The sequence below is a fragment of the Pipistrellus kuhlii genome, unplaced genomic scaffold (genome assembly GCF_014108245.1).
Source record: "Pipistrellus kuhlii isolate mPipKuh1 unplaced genomic scaffold, mPipKuh1.p scaffold_m20_p_18, whole genome shotgun sequence".
Taxonomy (NCBI): Eukaryota; Metazoa; Chordata; class Mammalia; order Chiroptera; family Vespertilionidae; genus Pipistrellus; species Pipistrellus kuhlii.
This window is the reverse complement of record NW_023425493.1, coordinates 6,705,103-6,715,879: the sequence shown is the minus strand read 5'-3', so window position 1 is coordinate 6,715,879 and position 10,777 is coordinate 6,705,103.

Genomic DNA, 10,777 nt, shown 5'->3' with positions numbered 1-10,777 from the left:
TCTCTCCTTTCCTCTCTGTGAAAAATCAATAAAATATATATATTTTAAAATGAATTGAAGACAGCTGTGATTTGAAGACAGGTACGGAGACGTCAGGGATTATGACATTAGCTCACCTGTGTGCTAGGTAGCTTCTCCTTCCCCAGGTAGTGGACGAGAAACAGTGCATAGTGAGGCTGCCCCTCTGGTGGTGCGGTGACATCGAGCTGGGGTTCCTCCAGCTTCCGATTTTCCGAGCCCTCTTCCCCACACCCTGACCTCCAACTGGCTGAACACACTAGACCAAGCATGCTAAACTCGCGGCCAGCAGGCCACATGCAGCCCACAATGAATATTTTTGCGGCCTAGCCAATATAACGGTATGTAAGAAATTTAAAAAAAAAAAAAAAAAAAATATATATATATATATATATATATATATATATATATATATATATGCTTTATTGATTTTTTACAGAGAGGAAGGGAGAGAGATTGAGAGTTAGAAACGTCAATCCCCTGCCTCCTGCATGTTCCCTACTGGGGATGTGCCCACAACTAAGGTACATGCCCTTGACTGGAATTGAACCTAGGACCTTTCAGTCCGCAGGCTGATGCTCTATCCACTGAGCCAAACTGGTTTTGGCAGAAATGTTTTAATAGAATGTTGATAACTTAATTCTTACACTATCCTGTTATACATAATTATTAATAATGAACTACAACGTTCGCTAGTGACTGATGACTATAATCCTGTTGCATTCATTTCCCTCACGTGCCTTACACACAAGTGCACCATTTCTCTCCGCTAACACCAGCAGAGGATATTTTAGCAGCGGATTGCCACGTCATTAGTCTTGGACTGACTTGTCTGGAGTGCGCAACAGGAAATATTTCGCTTTTGGAGGACAAGAGAAATATGTTTATTTGTGTGACGCTTACTAATTTGTGCAGTTATTCAGTGTCTGGTAAGTTAATGTTCAAGAAAAAAAATAATTTTTATTAAAATGTTCTATTATTTTATATTCAAGATGACACATTTATTTCAGTGCTTTGTATTCAGCATGCCTCTATTGAAATAAACCTACGCTTCTATGAAAATTGAAGCTTTGTTGTTGTTGTTTTGTTTGTTTGTTTTTGCGACTCACATAAACTCAAACCTTGTTTATCTGGCCCGTGTGAGCCTTTGGGTTTGACCTGCTTGCTGTAGGCAGATCCCTTTCCTCTGCTACAATTCCGGGAGCCTCCTGCAGGGGGCGCTCTCCTGTCGTCTCAGCCTCAGCAGAGGAGGGGCTGGAGCAGGGATGAGGGGAGGAGGGCACATGTGAAGGAAAACCAGGCCCAGGCGTCGCTCACATATTTACATAGGAGCTGTCAAAACAGTTATTTTTAAGTCAAGTTCTGTCTGCTGCGGGTTTGCACTCGGCAGCGCGGGGGCGGGGCGCCCTGCTGCGGGGTGCAGGCTGCGTGGGGGCTGTGGGTGCAGCGGATGTGCCCGGCTGTGTGCGCACTCGGGGGGGCCACTGCCTCTTCCTATGGCCACTTTGCTCCTGACTTGGGGAGCTGCGGAAACGCGGCTGCTCCCTGCCTTGTGGTTCCTGGCCATCCTGGTTTCCAGGGCAACGGGCATCCCATCCTGGCTAAGGTGGGGTTCCGCCCTGTGCTCATCGTCTGCTGGAAAGGAGATTCCACGCCTGGTCCTTCCCTGATTACCCTCAGTCTGGAAGTTCTCCGTGGCCTAATGACACCCCTCCTAGCTGCGACCCGGGCCCATTCATTCCATCTCTAAAGCAAGGTGTCCTGGGCTCCAGCTGCTGGACCAGCTCCCCACCCCATCAGCCTTTCTGGGCCGGCAGGAGCTGGCCAGCGTTCCGTGGCTGAAGCTGAGGACCCTTGGTCCACATGCAGGGGAGAGAATGACTTCGCTCTAACTATCAGGAAGGGCGAGAATTAACATATTCCTCCCGCCCTCGCCAATGAAGGGCCTGCGGTTTGACAGTGACGACGCTTCCTTCTAGCTCTCGCTGGCTCTCTCGGGGGCAGCGGGGTTTGAGGCAGACGCTGGCTGGCCCTGCTGTCATCAATATGTGTCCAGGCCCTGTCCAATGTCTGCTCGGTAATGAGCGGTGTTTCGGAATGTCACCTCTGCTAATGGGGAAGCGGCACCTGTGCACAGCCGGAACCACCTCTCTGTCTTCATTAGGCAGCCCGCCGCCTGCCGCCCGCCGCCCTGGCCGGGTGACAGATGACAGGGCTGAGGGAGGAGAGCAGCAGCCTCCTGCTGTCCAGGATTCAATCCCAGACAATGACCCGGAATGCCCGTCCCTGTCCCCTGCTCCCTCCCGCCCTCCTCCCTCCCCACAAAGGCACCGCCGGGGAGAAATGCTCTTGTGGAGCGAGAGGCTGCAAGGACACATCGCAGCTAGGAACCCGGCAAAGGAGATGGAGGAGACAGTCCCAGAAACAAAGCCTGTCCGGGCCATTGTGGCTCCTGTCCGGATTGCATTTGGGGACATCTTCCTCCCCCCACACCCCAGGCTACCTTTTGTGTCCCTTCTAAGAAATCTGCAGCAGGCAGCAGACACAGGCTACGGGCACAGGAGTGCTCCAATTCCAGACTCTCTCCCCACCCCTCCCCCAGGTCTGCATATTGTCCTCCAGCAAAATCCTGCTCCTTTCAAATCTCAGTCCTCAAGTCCCTTGACATGGGGCATTGAGATGAGCCAAGCCCCCAAATGGCATGGGACACTGCCATGTCTTCTGAGGACCCCTGCTATTATGATAAAAACATCACCACGCATACCGCATTCCTCTGACTCAGCTCCATGATTGCACCCCACCCCACCCCCAAGGCTGTTTGGTTTTTTATATTGATAATTTTATTGATTTCAGAGAGGAAGGGAGAGGGAGAGAGAGAGATAGAAACATTAATCATGAGAGAATCATTGATCCGCTGCCTCCCGCACATCCCCCATTGGGGATGGAGCTTGCAACCCAGGCGTGTGCCCTGCCTGGGAATCCAAGTGAACTGTGACCTCCCAGTTCATAGGTCAATGCTCACCCACCGAGCCACATGGCTGGGCCCAGGGCTGTTTTAAATAGTGGGGCATCTCCTTTGTCTCCTCTACTGCCCAGCTGACCCACACGTGGCTCTCCTGACTAGCTCCGTGGCTGGAGTGGCTGTGGTGCCAGCTTTGGGGCATGGTGATGATCACTTGGCATTGCCCTCGGCAACTGTCTGATCTGGAAGCTGCATCGATAGTTGGTTTCTGGACTGGGGCTGGTAGGTGACTTGGCTTCACTTTGCCAGGCCTTCACTTTGAAAGGCGGTGATAGGGCCACCTCAAAGGTAATCATCCTTTGATTCAGGCCAGAGTCATCCTGGACATCCCCAACTCTCTACTCTGAATTTGATTGATCAGTAAGTCCTGTGGGTTCTCCCTCCCAAATCTCCCTCAAATCTACTGCTCCCCATTCCCCCCTCCTCCCTGCCCCCCCCCACCACCGTGGGCCAGGCTGTCCTCCTTTCTCACCTGGCCTCTCCCTTCTCATCTCTCTATGCTCTCGCTCCTGTGGCTCCACCCATCCTGACCTTCTTTTCTTTCTTTCTTTTTTTAATTTTTAAAATGTATTTTATTGACTTTTTACAGAGAGGAAGGGAGAGGGATAGAGAGCCGGAAACATCAATGAGAGAGAAACATCGACCAGCTGCCTCCTGCACACCCCCCACTGGGGATGTGCCTGCAACCAATGTACATGCCCTTGACCAGAATCGAACCTGGGACCCCTCAGTCCTCACACCGATGCTCTATCCACTGAGCCAAACCATCCTGGCTTTCTTGATTCAGGAACACAAGCAGGACCATCCAATCTAAATTAGACCTCTGCCCCCCATCTTCTTCTCAAGTATCAGGAATGGCTAGATTCTCCGGAGCCTAACTTTGTTTTGTTTTCATCTTATGAGTATGAAGTGGTAGACTTTTTGTGTGTGGCTGCTAAAAAGCTGGGTCACATTGGAGATCCCCCTGCATGTACCATAAAGGTCTATGTCGTTGTTTAGGGATTCTGGCTCTTGTCACTTCATTCTTGGCTTCATTTAATGCTCCCACTTTTTTTCTTTTTTCTTTTGCTTCCACTTTGGTCATGGTACAGCATCTCCTTTAAGCCATGGAATTCACAGAACCTGGTTTAAGGACAGGAATGGATGTCCCATGCCCTCTCCAACTTGCCTTATCTAGTCTCTCATTAAACTTAGTTGCTCCTGCCGAAACTGGTTTGGCTCAGTGGATAGAGCGTCGGCTTCTAGTTACACAGCCACCTCTCCATGGGCCAGCCCCAGCTCCATTGTGGCCCCCACAGATGACCCACACTGAACTGTAACATGGAGTGGCTTTTCCCTCCCCTCCCCTGCTCCCTCCTTCCCCTGCCCAGCTGTCATGGGATCAGGGACTATTAGTTAATTTTAATATTAGCCTAAGAAAGATTAATTAAGAAGGCAAATTTGCTCTAAGAGGTGTAATTAATTCCAGAGCCAAACAGAGGAGTGCTATGGATTATCTGCATTGCTGCTGCCTTCAAATAGTGTGCACGGTCCAGGGCTGACCGGAGGCGGGCAGAGTAATTTTTTAAGGGTCAGTGCTGTGTAGAACAAACTCCATATGGTTCCTGGTGTAAGCAGGCCCATGGCTAAGACAAAAGATTTAGACCGAGGTGGGGCCTGTGCGAGAGAAGTGAAGAGGAACCATCTGACCAGGCATCCCGGTCTGGCTATTCCAGCTTCTAAATCACTCATGAACCGTGTGTCCTCCTCTCCAGTCCTTCTCCACACTGGTCCGGCCCAAGTCTGAAACAACTCTTTTGTGGACCGTGTAATAATGTCCCCAAGTAGCTTCCAGACTTCGTCTTGCCAACTCATTCTCCGTTCAGAACCACGCCTCGATTGTCTCAAATGTATAAACACATAATTCTCCACTCAGTGTCAAACATGTATTTAATCATGTCATGTCCTGCTTATGCACTTTTTAAAAATGTATATGTATTTTATTGATTCTTTTTTTACAGAGAGGAAGGGACGATAGAGAGATAGAAACATCAATGAGAGAGAAACATCGATCAGCTGCCTCCCGCACACCTCCCACTGGGGATGTGCCTGCAACCAAGGCACATGCTCTTGACAGGAACCGAACCTGGGACCCTTCAGTCCACTGAGCCAAACCGGTTTCGGCACCTGCTCATACACTTTCAAACATGCCTGGAGGATCCTTAGCGTGGTCCTCTCCAAATTGGCTCCAACCTACTCACCTGGCCCATTTCCTCTCTTGCTCACCACACTCCTAGAATGGCTGCCCCAAGCCCCCTGTTATAAGGCAAACTATTGCCGGTTCTGGAAGTCTCAGTCTAAATGAAACCTTCAAACCCTAAGGGCTTCCAGTTCTGGGCTCCTGTTAACAGTTTATTTTCTTGTAATTACTGTATTTGTTTTATTTTCTCTTTAAGGAGACAATGAGCTCCTTGAAAGGACTATAGCTTTTGCATCTTTGTATTCTCTTCTACTTCTCCCTAAATTAGGCCAACTAGAATGTCTGTTCCAGAGGAGATGATCAATCAATATTTCAAATATGTTTCTTATTGATTTCAGAGAGAGAAGGGAGAGAGAGAGAGAGAGAGAGAGAGAGAGAGAGAGAGAGAGAGAGAGAGAGAGAGAGAAAGAATGATGAGAGAGAATCACTGATCCACTGCTTCCTGCACAGCCTCTACTGGGATCGAGCCTGCAACCTGGGCATATGCTCTGAGTGGGAATCGAACCGTGAACTGATTCCTGGATTGGTGCTCTACCACTGAGCCACACCAGCCAGGCACTCAATATTTCTTGAAAGAAATTGGTCAGTTAATGATTTCAACAAGGATACCAACCAGGTTAGCTCATTGAAACCCTAACTTTCTCTTTTTCTCTTCCAGTCAATAGTCAATGGCTCCTTGAACTATCTGGGAAGATGCTGGAGTTCTCCACTTCCTTTTTCCTGCCTGGCTGAGGCTCAGAGGCAGGTGGCTTCAGGAGGAAAGTCATAGGAGAATGGCAAGTGATGGGACTGCAGCCTGACAGCTGCTGATCTTTGCTCTAGCTGATTTCCCCCTTTGCAAATGGTTCTTTGGCAATTGAAACTGCAAATCTACTATCTGCTCCCCTATGTAAATTGCATTTACATTTAAATTGTGCATTCTTCTGAAGGATGGGGCTGGTAAATAAGGGCAGATTGAACTTGAGGAGAGGAAATTGTGCCCCGCGTCAGACCTGAGACTGAAGTGACATCTGGCTTTTACTATTTCCGTTATTTCAGTTTAATAACGGCATGTGGCATTAAGGGAGAAGAAATTGGATCCACATTTTAACGAAAGGAGGAAGCTCTCGGGGTTCAGATACCTTATCATGTTGAATACCTAGTCGATTGGCAATTAAAACTTCCCTCAAGAACTGGAATAAAATATGTTCGCAGCCATGGAGGAAATAAAAAACAAGCTAATGCCCAAGACTTCACAGGTACAACCAAGGGAACTGGGGGCTGTAAACATCAAAATGGGATATTTCAGCATCCTGCAGAGTACAAGAATCCTTTTTGAAAAAATATATTTTTTAAGTTGATTTCAGAGAGGAAGGGAGAGGGGGAGAAAGAGAGAAACATCAAGGAGAGAGAATCATTAATCGGCTGCCTCCTGCACGCTCCACACTGGGGATCAAGCCGAACCTTGACTTCCTGGTCAACGCTCAACCACGGAGCCATGCCAGTCAGGCAGAGTACAGGAATTCTTAAACAGAACAATGATGAGAGTAGAGCCATGGATGAGCTGGTGGGGGAATCTTTAAGAGAATGACCTCAGACAGAATAGCTTGCACATAATAGAGGGCTCCACCCAAGGAGAGTATCTGATTGAATCCTTTGTCAGCCTCGCTTGTTATAATCCCCAGAGGTCTGACCAAAAACTATTTTAGAAATGCCTGTTTCATTCCAATATTTTAACTGCTTAAATGGAAGGGGTTCCACCAGCTGTCTGCTTTCCTTGTGTGTGTAAAGCAATTCTGGGAAATGTAAACAAAATGCTTGTGCATCCTAATAACCCAAGCCTATCATTTATGTGCTTTGATTGAAACAAACGTGCCAACTTTCAACCTCTTTGTCTGGTGCATCCAGTGTTTGGATGTTGGCAAATGTGTGTATTACATGTTTGTTTGGAAACTGAGCCAGGGCTCTTGGAACTGTTGGCAGCGGAATGGCACCAGGGGTTAGACGGGTGGAGTCAAACCGGACCTCGGTTCAGCCACCTCAGTACTTGAGTCCTGGCTAAGAAAGAATTCTGAGACTAGGCTCCAGCTAGAAGAGAAAGTTTATTTAGAAAGCCACAGAAGTGGAAGAAGTGAGTGACAGAAGAAATGGGCTCAGGAAACAAGTTACAGAGGCAAACGAAGGGACTCTTAGAGCGTAGGAGTGAGAAAGGTAAAGGTCATGCAATGTGAGGTGGGGTGGAGGGGAGAGGAAGAAAATGAGAAAAGTGAGGGCGTGCTCTTGACAGAGAGAGCACCCTGGGTCCTTCGACCTGAGAGTATGTATCTGCAGCTCTCAGAATATCCAGCAGCTTCCCAGGTGTGTCCTTTCAGAGTGTGTGTGTGGGGGTGTCTTGTTTTCCCAGTTTGGCCAGGCACTGGGGGCTTTCCCCCTGGTGACCTTCTGTACTTGGCCCATCGTCCTTGCTCTGCTCAGTCTGTCTAACGGCCTACCACAGAGGCTCTGTGTGGATCACTCAAGGAGCCTCCCTGACCAAGCGCCCAAAGGTGCTCAGTCCTTTCCCAGCATCGGGGAAGTACAGACATGATAGGGTCGCACGGTAAGTGTAAGTAGAATGGAGCCCCCTGGAGAAGAGGCTGGATGTAGGATGTCTCTGAGGCTAGGGCACATGCATAATTAGTGCTTGCTGTGTGGTAGAACTCATTAAATGCACATGACAGCCCTGTGAGGTGGGCACCCCTGCCATCCCCATTGCAGATGAAGCAAAGGAGACGACGAGTTTAGTAACTTCCCCTACTTGGCATCCATCACCCACTCTGGAAAGAGGCAGGCTGGAATTTGGCTCCAGTCAGGCTGGCTCCACTGTCCCCTTAACCCCTTTCGGGTGACTCCTTCCGATCCCTGGTATTTAATTAAGACATGTGTTTTCCCAAAGTCACATTTTGTCTTGCATAAGTGTTTCAGCCTAATTTGTCTTGCACGATTGTCTCAGCAAACTCAAGCTCCTAGTCTAAGGGATCTTTCCTTAAAGAAACTTAAGCAACAACAACAAGAACTGGCCTCCTGCAACATAGATGCTGTCTGTTCCCGGCTGTCATAGGAGTGTGCCGAGCATGAAACGGGATACGAGTTTGCTTTGAAAAGGCCCAAACCATCCACATTCTGCAACGTACTATTTATCTGCACTCTGACCGGATCCATATTTTTAAATGAGCAACTCCTTAACAAGTTAATACAGGTTACTTTCATTTTCTCATTTTCAGTGGTCAGCAAACCACGGCTCGTGAGCCACATGCGGCTCTTTGGCCCCTTGGGTGTGGCTCTTCCACAAAATACCACGGCCTGGGCGAGTCTATTTGGAAGAAGTGGCGTTAGAAGAAGTTTAAGTTTAAAATAAATGTGGTTCTCGCCGAAACCGGTTTGGCTCAGTGGTGGAGCGTCGGTCTGCCGACTGAAAGGTCCCGGGTTCAATTCCGGTCAAGGGCATGTACCTTGATTACGGGCACATCCCCGGTATGGGGTGTGCAAGAGGCAGCTGGTCGATGTTTCTCTCTCATCGACGTTTCTAGCTCTCTATCTCTCTCCCTTCCTCTCTGTAAAAAATCAATAAAAATATATTTTTAAAAAAATGTGGTTCTCAAAAGAAATGTCAATCGTTGTACTGTTGATATTTGGCTCTCTTGACTAATAAGTTTGCTGACCACTGCCCTGGAGGATATGGCCAAACTACCCATCTGCTACTGTGGCTCTTATATGTCGGCAAACTGTGGCTCACGAGTCACATGAGGCTCTCGAGTGACTAATGTCAAGCATCGAGGCCAATGCTCTGCCGCTCTGGTGACTAATGAGTCTGCAGACCACTGGCCTAGATGCTTGACATTTGATTTCTCCTTTATCTTTTCAGTTTCTCAGCAGCGCTTGGTTTGGTGGCAGCTCCTTTTCCTCACTTCCTGTTGCCTGCTGATAACCGCCCCTGCATCCCTTGACATGTTAACATGGCAGTCAGCCTGTGAAGTCAACCAGTGCCGCCTCTGTTTGACCCTAGGTTAAATGAATCCTCAGACTTGCACATCAGTCTGTTGCTAAGGAGGTTATTGATGTCACACTGTCAGTATTATGATTATCACAATATCCAACAGGCAGAAAGGGGCTGGTTGCTCGTGGGAACCCTTGGGTGAAACACACCCAGCTTCAGTAACCAACCCAACTGCACAGACTTCAGACAACCATGTAAAGGGGTGAGTGGATGATGAATCATCCGGTTGGATCCCATTTGAATATTCCTCTTCCATATGTGTGTTCCCTCCAGGCAATTGTCTAGTGTCACTTGAAATGGATGAGAGCTCTTTTGGAGGTTATTTTTGGGAAGGTGGTGAGACAACAGACAGCTGTTCTCTGGAGAAAATGTCACAGGATCTGCCTAAGCTAGCTTCCAGTAAAAAATAAAAATAAAAAAAATCAATCAATAAAAATAAAAAATGGAAGCACATTGTCCTTTTCCTTCCTAACGTTAGGATGTTTACTAGTGACCTAAAAGTGTTAATTTAGCCCTAACAGTTTGGCTCAGTGGATAGAGCGTTGGCCTGTGGACTGAAAGATCCCAAGTTCGATTCCAGTCAAGGGCCATGTACTCTGATTGTGGGCACATCCCCAGTGAGGGGTGTGCAGAAGGCAGCTGATCAATGATTCTCTTTCATCGATGTTTCTAGCTCTCTATACCTCTCCCTTCCTCTCTGTAAAAATTCAATAAAATATATTAAAAAAATAAAAAAATAAAAGCGTTCCTTCAGCTTCTCAAACATACAGAAAAGAGGGGAAGACATTTTCTAAGCCCCTGTGTGACCCTGGCCCGAGCAGAGCTTTAAAAGTGGAGACCTGTTAAGCTGGGCGTTCTCAAACAGCCTTGGTATGCATGACAATTCACAGCTTTCTCTAGCTGTGTACCATGTTCTTCCTAATTGGACATTGACTGATCACCAATAGAGGCAAAGTCATTACTTAAAATTGGTCCAGATCCTCCGATGCTGAGTAATTGTCTTGAAGCCATTTTCACGGTGATATTAAAAAGCCTGGAGACATGATAGAAACGAGGTCCAATAAATAAACCCCTAAATTAAAAATCTCTGTTAAAAGGTTTGACAAATGGATCTGTCCGTTAGGATTTTGTGAAGTGGGTGGAGGGGCCGGTTTGGGTGGACAGAGGGATCAACTGGATAACGCTGGTCGAACGGGAGGCTGTGCAGGTTGGGGAAGCCATGTTGAGATTTGCGTGAATCTATATAAATCAATTCACGTGCAAGCGAATGAACAGCTGACTTTTTCAAATGCCAATTCAGCAATTACAGAGTCTGCTGGCGGTTAATTAAAAACGACCCTCTTGTTACATTCAGAGTTAAATTACAAGTGTGCAAACTACTACTGTTTGCAATATCTGAATGCTCTGTACTCTCTGTACTCTCATCAAAAGGCGGGCTGGGATAAATAACTTCTATTTAACTCACTAAAAAATCGCTCTCAGC